Source organism: Arachis hypogaea, chromosome 13 (genome assembly GCF_003086295.3).
Source record: "Arachis hypogaea cultivar Tifrunner chromosome 13, arahy.Tifrunner.gnm2.J5K5, whole genome shotgun sequence".
NCBI lineage: Eukaryota > Viridiplantae > Streptophyta > Magnoliopsida > Fabales > Fabaceae > Arachis > Arachis hypogaea.
The window spans coordinates 89753469-89768120 of NC_092048.1; positions in this window are offsets into that span (position 1 = coordinate 89753469).

The window sequence follows — 14652 nt, forward strand, 5'->3', positions numbered from 1 at the left end:
AAATCTGTTCTTGGAGGTGTTGATACCTTGAGAGCTTGTGGACAAGTGGTTTGGAAGTGCTCCGGTTGAGCTTGGGGAATCGGCTAAGGTATGGTTTTGGTTTCCCGTATCTAATATGTAATGTGGTAGGAAATACTTAGGCTAGAGGCCCTAAGATAGGCATTGAATTGTTGGTGTTGTTGAATGGTTGAAATATATGATGTGTTCATATATGTGATTATGAATATTGATGCCTTGATTGTGTGAAATATGAGAAATGCATGTTGTGATATATGCTTGATGGATGATTGAGGTTGAATTGATGGGTGGTACCATGTTGATGGTGAGTATGATGTTGATTATGTATAATGATGGTTAATTGGAAATGGTATTATTGGAAATTGGGATGAGGAAGGATGTATGACATGATATTGTGTTTGTCCTTTAGCCATTTGATTGAGAAGTGTTAAAATGGTTGGATGTGGTTTTGGAAACCTTGGTAAAGTGTCAATGTGTGAGTTGAGGATGGCTTGTTGTTGATTTTGGTACATTTTGAATGATTTCAAAGAGAAGGGTTGAAATTGGCATGTTTGATTGATTTTGAAAAGAGTTGAAAGTGGCTTGTTTTGAAAATGGCACCTTGTGGTTTTGTATGAAAACATGGTTTTTGGGCATACTTTGACGGGACATAACTTGGACTACGGATCTCTGATTTGTGCCAAATCTGTTTAGAAATGAAATTGGATCCGGGATGTCCATGCCGTTCGAAGAACGGGTGAAAAACGATTTAAAATGAGGAAGTTATGTCCGTCGGAAGATTGGGGTTTGAATCTGTAAATTCTGCAGCTTTTAACTTAGAAAATTTTTAGCAAAATGACCCCTCGCGCGTAGGCGCACTTGGTGCGTACGCGCCGTTCTTCGAGAAAGCGCCATCCACGCGTGCGCGTACGCGTGGACCTGTTTTCATCCCAAAGTTGATTTTTGAGTTTTAAAAGCCAAATTTCATACTTCTAAGCCTCCGATCTCACCACTTATGTCTTAAATCATTATGATATGCCTAGCATGAGAAAAAGGGCTAGTGAATGTGGTAACTTGCGAGTGAAGCAAGGGAAAAATGAATGATTATTGAGGATCAAAGATGATTATGTGAGATGCGGAGAATGGCGGTGGAAGTGCTTGTTGTGCCATGTGCCGAAGGGCCGTAATTGTTAATGAATTGGCTGGTTATGGATTTAACCGTGAGCCGGATGGCTAGATTATTGCCGTGTTACGGCGGAGCCATGTTTATGGCCAAGTATAAATGCATATATGATGTTGATTGAATTGTGAAGGTTTGCACTTCCACCATTGGAGATGAGGGTTTCCCTGGGTAGTAGCAATGGCTAGCCACCATGTGCTCCAGGTTGAGACTCGAAGCTCTTTTGACCCTATGTCGTAAGTGTGGCCGGGCACTGTGAAAGGCCCGGATGAGCTCGCCCCCATAAATATTCACCAGTGATGGTGATGGATAAATATTCACCAGTGAGGGTGATGGATATGGATCATGATTATGATCAAGTTTATGATGAGTATAACTCGAGTTGGGGATGCACGACAGAGGGACAGTCCAATGGCTAGCTACCAGGACTTGTCGGGTTGGCTCTATAACCGACAGATGATATCATCAGCCACTAGGGACAGGCATGCATCATAAGCATACTACATGAATTGTTTGAGATTGCCTATTTGACTGCATATTACTTGCTAATTGCCTAAATGCCTTATTTGTTCCTATTTGTAAATCTCTTGTCTGATATAACTGTGTTTGCTATATTATACTCCTGCTGGTTGTTGGGAGGTCTGAAGGAAGTAGAAAGGGAAGTATTAGTTAGACTGAAGGATCTTTAGTTAGTTGCCGCTTACGGTTTAGCTTGTTTATAAGCTTTGATATTTCCTGGAGGAAGTTCTAGGATTGCCTTCGGCTTTCCTCTATTATTATGTATTATATATGTGGAAGCTGTTACCGTACTGGGGACCTCTGGTTCTCACCCATGCGGATTTTGTGGTTTTCAGATGCAGGACGCGAGGCTTCTCGTTGAGGCATGCTGGAGACTTCTGGATTAGCGAAGATCCTTTGTTCTTGGGACTCTGTTTTGGTTTATATATCTTGTTTAGATACTTTTATCTCCATTAAATAATACAAACTGTGATGACTCCTTCTAGAGGGGATTTTGGAGAATAGGTTGTATGTATTTGTGTCCCTTTGGGTTTCCTTTGGGGTTTCCTTATTTTATTATATGTATATATTGCTATGCTCGAACCGGTTACCTTTGCAGCCGGATTTTGAGTCTTGATATTCCTGTTTTTGATACTCTTTATATATATGATCTTGCGTTAGCTTATCCTTTGCTCGTTGTGTTAGTGATCGGAGTGTTGCGCTTTCGAGTTGCGGTTTTTGTTTATCCCTTTTTTCTACAAGGCTCCTAGTTATAATCAATCATTCATACTACTATACGTACTAAATTTTTGTTTTAGAGGTCGTAATACCTTGCCATCTCTGAATTATGACTTAAGCATAAGTCTCTGTATGGTAGGGTGTTACACCTTCAATCGCTGTGGGATCGACCTCACTCATGTGAGTTATTATTACTTGATGCGACCCGGTACACTTGCCGGTGAGTTTGTGTTGAATCGTTTTCCACACATCAAAGGACTCTTCAAACTCGAAAGGGTCATATGTTGATGCGGAACCATCATATATGAGGGAGCTTGTTGCTTGGAACACTTCTTCCAATTCTTCACTCACAATATGCCTTGGAGGTTGCACATCCTCCTCAACATTGCATTCTAGTCCACTGGGAAAGGCGTAACAAGATCATCAAGGGGATTGATTGATGTGGACAAAAAATCACTAATGACGGAATCCACTTCTTGATCAATTTCCTTCAACTCTCTGTCTACTTCCGCAACATTACTCTTCTCCTTAACATCCCTTCCAAACTTCGTGGAAGAGTGCTCTTCAACTTAAGATTCCTTTATGTGCTCAACATACCCCAAACATCCACCCACTACTTCCTTTCGTTCACTAATCTCTACCTCCTCTTGTTGCACTTCTTGCTTTGACTCTTCTTCCTCACCATGGAGCTTCAAGTTCACTCCCTCACTAGGCTCCTTGATTGTTTCTCCACATTCAACAATGGGGGTACTTAGGATGCATGAGCTTAGGTGGGATGTTAGATGACTCACAGCTTCTACTATGCTAGCCATCCTTGCTCTTAACTCCTTAAACTTATTTTCATCCTCCTCTTGTCGCCTTAAGATACGAGATTCAAGGTTTCTCAGTTCTAACATGAGGGTTTCATCGGGAGGTGGTGGTGGAAGAGAGGGTTCATTATTTAAGGGAAGGTTGTTGTAATTGGAAGGTGGTTCATATTGGTGAAATTCTTGAGGTGATGTGTGTGAACTTTGTGGTTCTTGGGCGTATTGGTGTTGGAATGTTGGATATGGGTTGGGATCATATGGAGGTGGATGGTGGTAAAAGGTTTGTGAGTGTGGTGGGAGGCTATGTTGAGGAGGGGGTTCGTATGCATATGATGGTCGTGGTTGACAACCACAATGAGGGTCATCACACACATTAGGTTGGTATGCATCTTGGAGTAGTTCTTGCTCATAGTACATTGGTGGAGGTTGATGCCATGGAGGTTGAGCAAATGCTTGAGGCTCCTCCCACCCTTGGTTGTTCCTTCCTTGATGCATGTTGCCATTGTAATTTCCATCTCCTACAACATAGTTAGAACCACACTCATAGCTAAAAGGATGAGAATTCATAGTGTCAAGAGAAAATAAAAAAAACTAACAAGAAATAAAGGAAACTAAGTCTTACAACTAGCAAAAACAAACAAGCAGAATAAAAAATCAAGCTATTCACAATATAGACAATAGCCAATAACATAGCACCATTGCAATCCCCGGCAACGGTGCCATTAATTTGATTGGCGAAGATTTATACCGGTCCGGAATTCCACAAAATATTTCCGTTGTTAGCATAGTCCAAACCAATAGACAATCCTCGAATCAAATTAAATTTGGTTGTCACAAATAACAAACCCCAAATAAGAATTAACCGAAGTATTTGAACACTGGGTCGTCTCACAAGGAATTGTAATGAAGTGGTCAATTATTGGCTATGAAGATGCAGGGGGGTTTGGTTGATAAGAGGAACAAGAAAAAGTAAATTAAGCAAGTAATTAAAGGAAGCAAGATAAAGAACTCTTGGCTAAGACTTAGATAATTGAGATCACTATCCTTGTCAACAATTCAAATCTTGATAATTAAGAGGAACCGAGCTTATTAAGTCTACTCACTAAAGCCTTAAGTATGTAATGACTACTCCTAGGCTTGAAGCACGTCAAATGGCTTGATCAACATCAATCCATAAGTTCCAATCTAGCTACTAATCAACTTAGTAGTAGGGTAGAGTTAATGGTTATCAATTTGATCCCCAGGGGTTCTGAAATTACGAATTCAATGAAGCCCAAGGACTCAAGATCACTCAATCTCCTTAGCCTAGGCCAAGGGTCAAGAGAACTACTCAAAAACTATAGGAAGCATTATATCAAACACCTAATGTGCAATAAAAGTAAACATCACAAAATGCTAAAATTAAGGAAACCCACAACTATCATAAGTGAGAAACCAATAATAGTAAACAAGATCAACATAAAAGAAACATAGAAACATGAAATTGCATTAAAAAGAGATTAGATCCAACAATGTTCATCAGCAAACAAGAGAGCAAAATGAGAATTCAACATTACAACTAAGAAAATCAAGATGTAGAAATGAGAAATTGTAAAAGAAACAAGATGAAATCAAGTAATTAGTTCAAGATCCAAGATAATTTAACCTAATCCTAACCTAATTCTAGAGAGAAGATGGAGCTTCTCTCTCTAGAAAACTAACTAAATGCTCATGTTGACTAACTAATTGCTCCCCCCTTGCTTGGACTTCAATTCTGCATGAAATACACTCAGAAACAAGTTCGACTTGGGCCTGGGCAGCTCAGAAATCGACCCCAGCGTTTTGCCTTTAAGTGGGTCACGTGTGAGTATCAGCGCGTACGCGCCATGTGCGCGTGCGGGTTGACTGGTTGTTTTCTTCATCTGCGCGTACGCGTCATGTACGCGTGTGCGTCTCTATGCGAAGCCACTTCTGTGCGCGCGCGCCTTGTACCCGTGCGCGCCCATCGTTGCATTCCCAATTCTTGTTTCCTCATGAATTCTCTACTTTGTATGCTTTTCTCCTAATTTCTTCCATCCAATACTTGCCTTATGAACCTGAAATCACTCATCAAACACATCAAGGCATCAAATGGAATTAAAGTGAGTTAAAATCACCAATTTAAGGGCCTGAAAAGCATGTTTTTACACTTAAGCACAATTCAAGGGAGAATTGCAAAACCATGCTATTTCATTGAATAAATGTGGAAAAAAGTGATAAAATCCCCTAAAATATGCACAAGATAAACCACAAAATCGGGGTTTATCAGCGCACCATGGTCAAAAAGCATACCATGGATTTCAGCCCGGAGAGTGTGAGGGTGGCGCTACAATTACCACTATCCGAAGAGGACCCTCATTCATACACTTGGAGGGTCAACACTGACCAGTAGTTAGATCGGGTCCTTGCTGACATTTGCCTCCCCAGAGCTCGATAGAGGAGGGATTCTAGAGGTCAGGCGTACCACCTGGGTAGGCATGACCTCAAGCCAGTAGCTCGAGGATGGTTGGAGTTCATCCAATACTCCATCATCCCTACAGATAACTATTCTGAGGTTCAGCAAAGCGAGATGTGATGATTCACTGTATCATGCTTGGCAACGAGGCGGAGGTGCACGAGGTTATCCCTCAGGAGTTCTACAGGATAGCTGACAAGTCATCCACCACTGCGAGACTGGCTTTCCCTCATCTCATCTATGTGCAACAGTTGGAGCTCACATTGATGGAGATACCCTGGTCGGCGTTAAGAGACCAATCATAAAAAAAGGTATAGAGTACACTAGAGAGCTCGGGCAGGGACCACAGTAGGAGCTAGTTCCACCGCCTCCTGATAAGTGGATATCTTATACCCTTTTTCATAACATTTTCATGGTGGTTTTAATTATATTTTATTAAGTTTTAGTATATTTTAGTGTAAAATTCACCTTTTGGATGATACTTTGAATTTTTGTATTTTTTCTATGATTTTGGGGAATTTTTGGGCAAAAGTGGCAACGTCTTGTTCAGAGACAAAGAAAGGATAGCAGATGTTGTCAAATCCTAACATCCACGCATTTCAATGAGCATATCTTGAGCTATAAAGATCCAAGTGACGCGGTCTTAATGGCATTGGAAAGCTAACTTCCAGAGATTTTCAGAAATATATAATAGTCTATACTTCTTTTCCAGAACAATTGCCAAAACTGGCATTGAACGTCCACATCTGGAGTTCAACGCCCAAACAGGAGCAAGCCCAGCGTTGAACGCCCAAAACTGACATTCAACGCAAATCAGGGAGCAAAAGGCAGCATGCTCACCCCCTAATGGGCGTTCAACACCCAAATCCCAAGTTAGATGCCAAGCACCATACGAAGCAATCACCAAAGTGGGCTCAAAGTGGATTTTAGCACTCTTTAGCTTATCCAGTCTTATCTTTGTACTTTTTAAATTAAAATTAACATCTTTTAGGTTAGCATTGATGCATGTGCATCATGTTGTGTTTTTCTATACTTTTTCATATAAAAAATCAATTCATAATGCTTAATTATGGGAGTGTTTTGGTGATTAAATTGAATATTACTTTGATTGCTTGAGTTAATGAATTTTGTAGGAAATGATAGAAAAAGAAGCAACAAAAGAACTAATAGAAGAAGTACACTCCCAAGGTGGCAAAAGAGTTGGAAACAATTCAAAGAGAAGTAAAGAGGATTTGCAACCCTGACCTCTCCACACTCCAACGAGAATAACTCAAGCTACAAAGCTCCAAATGCGGTGATTCTAGTGCCATTAGAAAGTTGACGTCCAGAGCCTTTCAACCATATATAACACTCTATATTAGACATTAGATTTGATGGTGCAAATCACTACTCTTTCAGCACTACGTACTCGGCATGTGGCTAGGCATGCCTGGGCATGGCACGCTGGGCCAAATTTTCTGCAAGCACGCTAGAATGACCTCTGCACCTTCGAGAGATCATAACTTGGGCTAGAGAGGTCCAAATGACATGTTTTTAGTGGCGTTAGAAAGCTGATTTCCAGAGCTTTCCAATGATATATAATAGTCTATGGTGGACTAATAAACCACTATTTATGGTTTATATTGTGCTAAATTGAGTGGTTTTTCATCCATTATACTCACGCTTATTCATAGAAATCGCATGTTCTACGTTTCCCTTCCTGATTTTGTGCTATGATTGAAAACATGCTTCTTTGGCCTTATATTTGCTAATATTAATTCTCCCTTTATACCATCCGATGCCTTGATATGTGTGTTAAGTGATTTCAGAGATTACAGGGCAGGAATGGCTTAAAGAATGGAAAGGAAGCATGCAAAAGTGGAAGGAATATAAGAAACTAAAGGAACTGCTAAAGCTGTCCAGCCTGACCTCCCAGTACTAAATCGACCATAACTTGAGCTACAGAGGTCCGAATGACACGGTTCCAGTTGCGTTGAAAAGCTAACATCCGGGGATTTGTACCGATATATAATTTGCCATAGTTTCCATGAAGCCAGGTGACGTGAACGCGTGGGCCACACGGACGCATGACCGCGTGGACGACGCTTCTGCGTGGCTTTGCAGCGACCTGTACATACCAGAAATCGCTGGGGGCAATTTTTGGGCTGTTTTTGACCCAGTTTTTTGCCTAGAAAACACATATTAGAGGCTATAAAGTGGGAGAATCCATCCATTCATAACAACAAGAAGATACAATTGACACAACATTCATATTCACAATTATTAGGTTTTAGATGTATTTTTTAGAGAGAGAGGCTCTCTCCTCTCTCTTAGGATTAGGATTTAGGATTTCTATTATGATTAGGCTACTTCTCTTCATTCTAGGTTCAATGTTCCTTTAATTTACTTTCTACTTTTAATTATTCTATTACTTTAATTGTTATTTATCTTTTCAATTTGGCTTATGAACTCCATGTTAGAATGATTTCTTATTTAATACACATTGAGGTATTTCAGATTTATGATTGCTTTCTTTTATTTATTATATAAATAATTTATATTTTTCTTCTTTTGGCTTTGGTTGAGTAATTGGTGATACTTGAGTTGTCAAACTCAGCTGTTGATTGAAAATTGGGAATTGCTGATTGATTTGGATCACTCTAAAGCTAGTCTTTCCACAGGAGTTGACTAGGACTTGAAGATCAAATAGATTGGTCCACTTGACTTTCCTTTATTTAGTAAGGGTTAACTAAGTGGGAGCAATAAACAATTCTCATCACACCTGATAAAGGATAATTAGGATAGGATTTCCAGTTCTCATACCTTGCCAAGAGTTTTTCTAGTTATTAATTTATTTTTCTTGCTATTTAAATTACTTGTTCTCTATTTCAAAAACCCAAAAATACACGCTTTTTTCATAACCAATAATAAATCATACTTCCCTACAATTCCTTGAGAGACGACCCGAGGTTTAAATACTTCGGTTATAAATTTTATTGGGTTTTGTTACTTGTGACAACCAAACTTTTGTACAAAAGGATTCTCTGTTGGTTTAGAAACTATACTTACAACGCGATTATTTTTATAAAATTATTTACCAGCGAAGAATCAGTTCGTCAAAATGGCACCGTTGCCGGGGAATTGCAAACGTGTGCCTTATTACTGGTTACTGTAAATATTTTATTTTGCTTGTTTATTTGTTTTTATTTTTGTTTTTAATTTTTATTAGTTACTATGAGTTCTCACCCCTCTGGCTTTAAGTTTGGTTCTAATGTTATTGAAAGGAATGAAAGCTATAACAGGACCATGCATCAAAGTCGGAACAATCAAAGTTGGAAGGAGCCACGAGGATCTGATCAACCCTTTCTTCAACAACACCTTCCAAGATACCATGGACAACGACCATCCTACAATGCATGTCCAGACATTAGATATGGTGGACTCCTTCGTGACAACCAACACCCACTAAATTACTATGGTCAAGAGCCATTCCGAGGTGCGTACCAAGATGATAGATATGGTGGACCCTCTTGTAGTTACCAACAAGACCCGCCATATGTGTAACAACCCTGATTTTCGAGTATACGAGATCTTTTCTGAAGGCATGGAATCCTCCGAAAGATCAGTAAAGGAAACACCTCTTATATATCATAAAGTATCTCAATCCTCATTGTCATTATGTCATCCTTAAGCTAGAACATCTTCTGAGGCAAGCTCGACAACGCAATCACGCAGAACCTAGGTTTTGAACCGTATTGGTTAGGAGTTTTAATTCTAGTTTTCGTAAATAGTCTCAGTTTGATGAACCAGACTAGATTCGTGAGAGAAGAGAGATAATAGTATAATATTATCATTATATTAGTATTATAAAATACTTGAATGATATTATAAGGTTACCTGGTCTGTTTTAGTTAAAAGCAGGAAATCGGTTTAACCGGGTTCATAGTTTACTGGTGCAGCTTAGCACCAGCACTCACTGATGACTTTAGCAATGCTAAGGCCTCATCATACACGTTTTATTCTCATAATAAATATGTTACTAGTGTCATTTATGCTAGTAGCTCAGAAAATAATTTTTAGAGATATTTTCACAAGTGTTCCGATACATCTAGTTTTAGTAGTTATACACCTAAGATATTTTAATATTATTTTAATCCACCTCTAAGCCAACCAATCACAACTCACCCTACACCCCCAAAACCCCCAAGGCTGCCTCATTTGCTCATTGTGGCCGAAAATCATCAAGAGAAAAAGGAGAGAAAGTTCTTGGTTCATAAATCTTCAAAGCTTGATTTCTTCTGAACTAAAACTCAAATCAAAACTCCGATTTCACCAAAATGATCCTCTCTTCTTCCTCTACATAACCATGTAACTTATCAAGGCTGGAAATAAGGAATCATGCTTAACTTGACTTGAGGGCCAAGACATGTTAATTTCCAGCAAGTCTAAGGAGGAAAAAGTGCTTAAGGACCACCTGAAAGTATAACCGAATTTGGAGCAGCAAAACCAGGTAGGGTGTGACAAATTTAATCTTGATTGATTATGTTTGAGATGTGTGATTATGATATGGTTTGGTTATGCTTGAAATTGATTGCTTATATGAGTTATTCTTGGTGAAAGTTTGTTGAAATTTTGATGAAATTTGATGATATTTAAGCTATGAATGTTGTTCTTGAGGGCTGCTGGAAAAACAAACCCTAGAGCTTAAATTGGGGTTCAATTTGTGTTAAAACCATGTAGAAAAGATGGGGTTTTAGTGGCTGTTAATTTATTTTGAATTATGGTAAAAATCGGTTGCTGAAAAGACTGAAAAACGGGTAAAAACAGAGAAAGAATCTGAAGAATTTACGAAGAACACGAAGAACACTTTGAGTGTGATGAAGAACATTGAAGAATACCTTTTAGATCTTAGAAAGGGCAAGGAAGTAAATATTTTGGTGTTTGAGGGGTTATTTTGTAATGTCTGAAAGTTAGGGTGGTTAAAGTAGAAATATTAAAAGTTACGGGTGGTAAAAAGTGAATTTATAAAGTAAAAGGTTAAAGGAAGGTAATTTTCGAAAATATATTAATAAAATAATAAATAATAATAAAATATTAAATAATAATATTTAATTAAAAATAATATTTTAATAAAAATAATAAAATAATACGAAAAAGGCAGTTTTCTGTAAAAGCTTTAGAAAGACAACTTTGAGCTCAGAATCTCATAATTACCTTCATAAAACACTTAGGGAGTGGTAATAACATGTTAGTGAGGCAAAGATAAAGGAAAGATATAAAGTTAAAGAAAAGATAAAAACTAAAGAAGAGTCTGTAAAGTTCTAATAACAGAAAATTAGACAGAGATTAGTGAACGAACTAGGACAACATAGTTAGTCCTTGATTTGTGACTAGGGTCAGGTATTATATGAAAAGTTAAATTATTTCAGTATAGACTTAATGAACCTATACTTGGGATAGGCTAACTATTCATACCGAAATTTACATAAGATTTAAATACATACGTTAAGCAGAGAAATCAAAGTAGAGTAGAGAAACACAAAAAAACAGAGTAACCAGACCAGAGTAAAGAGGTAAAGAGAAAAAGAGTAATATAGATACTGAGAAAAGAGTAATCAGAGCAGAGTAAAGAGACAGAGAGAGAAGAGTAGTAGAACACACGAACTGATAATGTTAAATACGGGAAGTACCCATAAACTGAATGATCATTGGTCTCGGAGAAACCTATGAACTGTTAACTATTTCGTGTAAGGAAAAAACCCATGAATTGATAATCATTGATTACGGGAATAACCCATGAACTGTTGTATGTTGATCTCGGGTATAACCCACAAACTGAGGATCTCTGTGATGTTGTGTATTGATCTCGGGGAAACCCACGAAACGAGGATCGTGTTTGTTGTGTATTGTTCTTGGGGAAACCCACGAACTGAGGATCGTATTTTGTTTGTGTGTTGATCTCGGGGACGCCCACGAACTGAGGATCATTGTTTCCCCTTGTGCGTATATTATGGGGTCGAGCTTTGTGCCGACTGCTGGTAGTCACGAAGGAGTGGTATTCTTAACCACCAACACGTATGCACTAACGACACAAAGGGAAACCATATCTGGGACTTGTTCCTAGGTAATGTCGGGCTGCAGGGTGTAAACTGACACGTGAGCTCGTGGCCTGCATAGGACAGACATGCATCATACTTGGTTGTGCATTTCCTCTGTTATGATTGTTGAATGAATGTATGCTTTGTTTGTTTGTATTCTATTCTTTGTATTTGTGTTTTATTTTCCTGTATTCTTTTGTTTGCATTCTGCTTTCTATTTTTTCTATTTTCTCTATTTATCTGTATCTTCTGTTCACTACTTCTCAGTATTTTTCTATTCGTCTGCTAAACAACACGGAATTAATGAACTTAACTAATAACCTCGGTCCTACTAAGAACTCCTCAGTTCTTACCCCTTCTCTCTCCCTTCCCCCTTCATATGGAAGCATGAGTTCCCTTCCGAAGTTCGCTGACGATCGTACGCAAAAAGGATTCCGCTCTAGGTAGTCTTGTGAGTCTAGGGTATCTCATTCTCTATTTATATGTATATACTGTGAGACTAGCCAACGTCTGCACCCTGTTCGTATGCGCACTTTAGCCTAAATCCTGTGTACGAGACTCCTATTGTGTGGCTACTTGATGGAGTACTAGTGGGACGTCATATGGCAATGTATGATCATGCAGAGGTGTAGTAGACGACCTTCCACCTTTTGATGACATTCGACCTGACTCGAGTTTTGAAGACCTAAAACGTACTTTCCCTCGCTTTAGTAGTTTAGAGGGACTAGGTGAGTATAGAGTCTAGGCTAGCCTGGGCGCCAGCTTAGGGACTTCTTGAACAGGTCAGGGCCTGGGATGTTGTATGTATATATATGTATATAGTTATTATCTAGTTATATCTAGGGGTGTTCTAACTAAAAGTTTATACTTAAATAAAAGCTGGATCACGGAATGTTATTAACTGCTTGAAATGTATTTATGTGTGGTTGTTTATAACTATTTTATCTGTTATTAGTTGTGAATTGATTATGAATGAATTCGTCTACTAACCCAAACGTTTTCAAAAAAAATACCTCGCAAATTAACTACGTTTTTAACAACAAATCAGGCTCATATGATAAATAATAGATAATAATTATGAAGACAAGTTGGTAGCACTCAATTTCCAATATGGTCTAGACATACTGAAAATTGGGTCGTTACAATATGCTTATGAACTTCCTTCCCAACATACCTTTGAACCACCATACTCACAAGCACCTTACCACCAAACACCCCCATATGACCCTAACCCACATCCACCACACCAACCACCACATGAACCACACCCAGAACCACCACCTCAATATCCACCATCTCCATATCCTTATCAAGAAGAACCACCTCCGTATTATGAGCCCTTTCTCCCAACAAATGAACCCTCCTATCCACCCCAACCTCCATTGGATAATAACACACTCATCTCTAATATCATTGGTCTCACCTCTACACTCTAAAATCTTATATCCCGCATGGACCAACCCTCTACCTCCAATATTCAACCCTCAAGCTTTAGTACGCTTCCTTTTCAACCACATAATAATCTTCCCATCCCATCACCACCCTCCATGGAAGAGCACCCACATCCATCAATCCAAGAGCAAGATGATCCCAGTTATGCTATTGATATGGAATAAGAAAGAAGGAATCATCTTCGTGAATCCATACTTCATAAGAAGCTAGAGGAGGCCCTACAGATGAAGGTAGTAGAGACCCTTGAAGTCGAAGGAGTGGTTGAAGAATCAGTGAAGAAAGTCAATAAGGAGGAGCTGGATTTTGTACTTGAAGATGAAAGAATAGTTGAAAGGAGTTGTCATGGAAAGAAAATCATCAAGGATGAGTACAATTTTATACTAAAACAACTGGACAAAGCAGTAATTATTGAAGAGGAAGAAGTGGTTGAAGACTTGGGAGATGCTGAACCTCCATGGAAAAGTCAAATTATAGAGCCTCCTTCAAAGACATTTGAAATTGATATTGAGGAGGGTGTACAACCTCCAAGGAATAGCCTGGTTGAAGACTTTGAAGAGGTTGATCAAGAGATGGACTCAATCATTGATGAATCCTTATCTACAATTGAATCCTCTCCCATTGGACTTGACATGGAAATTAAAGAATAAGAAGCACAACCTCCCACGCCCCTGGAAAGCAATGAAGAAGAGATTGAATTGGAAGAAAGCTACCAAGAAGAAGAGGTTGAAATTGAAAAAGCTTACAAGGAGGTGGAAGAATTCAAAGAAGAGCACAAGGGAGTGGAGCTTGCAAGCTCATTAGAAACACCTCTCCCAAAGCCATTACCATCCAATACAACATTCAAGTGGGTAAAATACTTATCCTTAACCTTTACTTACCCACTTGAATATGGCCTACTTGAGACAGATGGTCAACTTAGAGCTCTTTGTGGCTTTAAGAGTAAGAGGAAGATGGTCAGTAGTTGGCAACACAATCCTAGGTTTGTTGTGGTTAGGACCTCAAAATCTAAATGCAAGGGTTGGTGTAAAGCTCGAATGAATGGGTCTAGGAGGCTGTCTGGATGCCTAAATGAGAATTCAGATTGCTCATCACCCAGATGGAATCATGATGATCAACTTGAAGACGGGTGTAGAATCAAGATTCGGGATCCAGGAATATATGAGGATCAAATTTGGGAGCTCAAAGCTTGTGAAGAACTCCATCAGAGCTTGAGAAATTTACTTGGTATTGATAGATCTTATTGGAAGTCCAAACATTGGTAGAAGTTTCAAGACGAGTTCAAACACAAGCCACCATGACAAGGAGCTCACCAAATGTCCTACTAAGGACTTTAACTAAAAGTGCTAGGTGGGAGACAACCCACCATGGTATAATCGTTCCTTTTTTTTATTCATAATCTTATTTTATTTTATTTTTACTAGTGTTTATTCA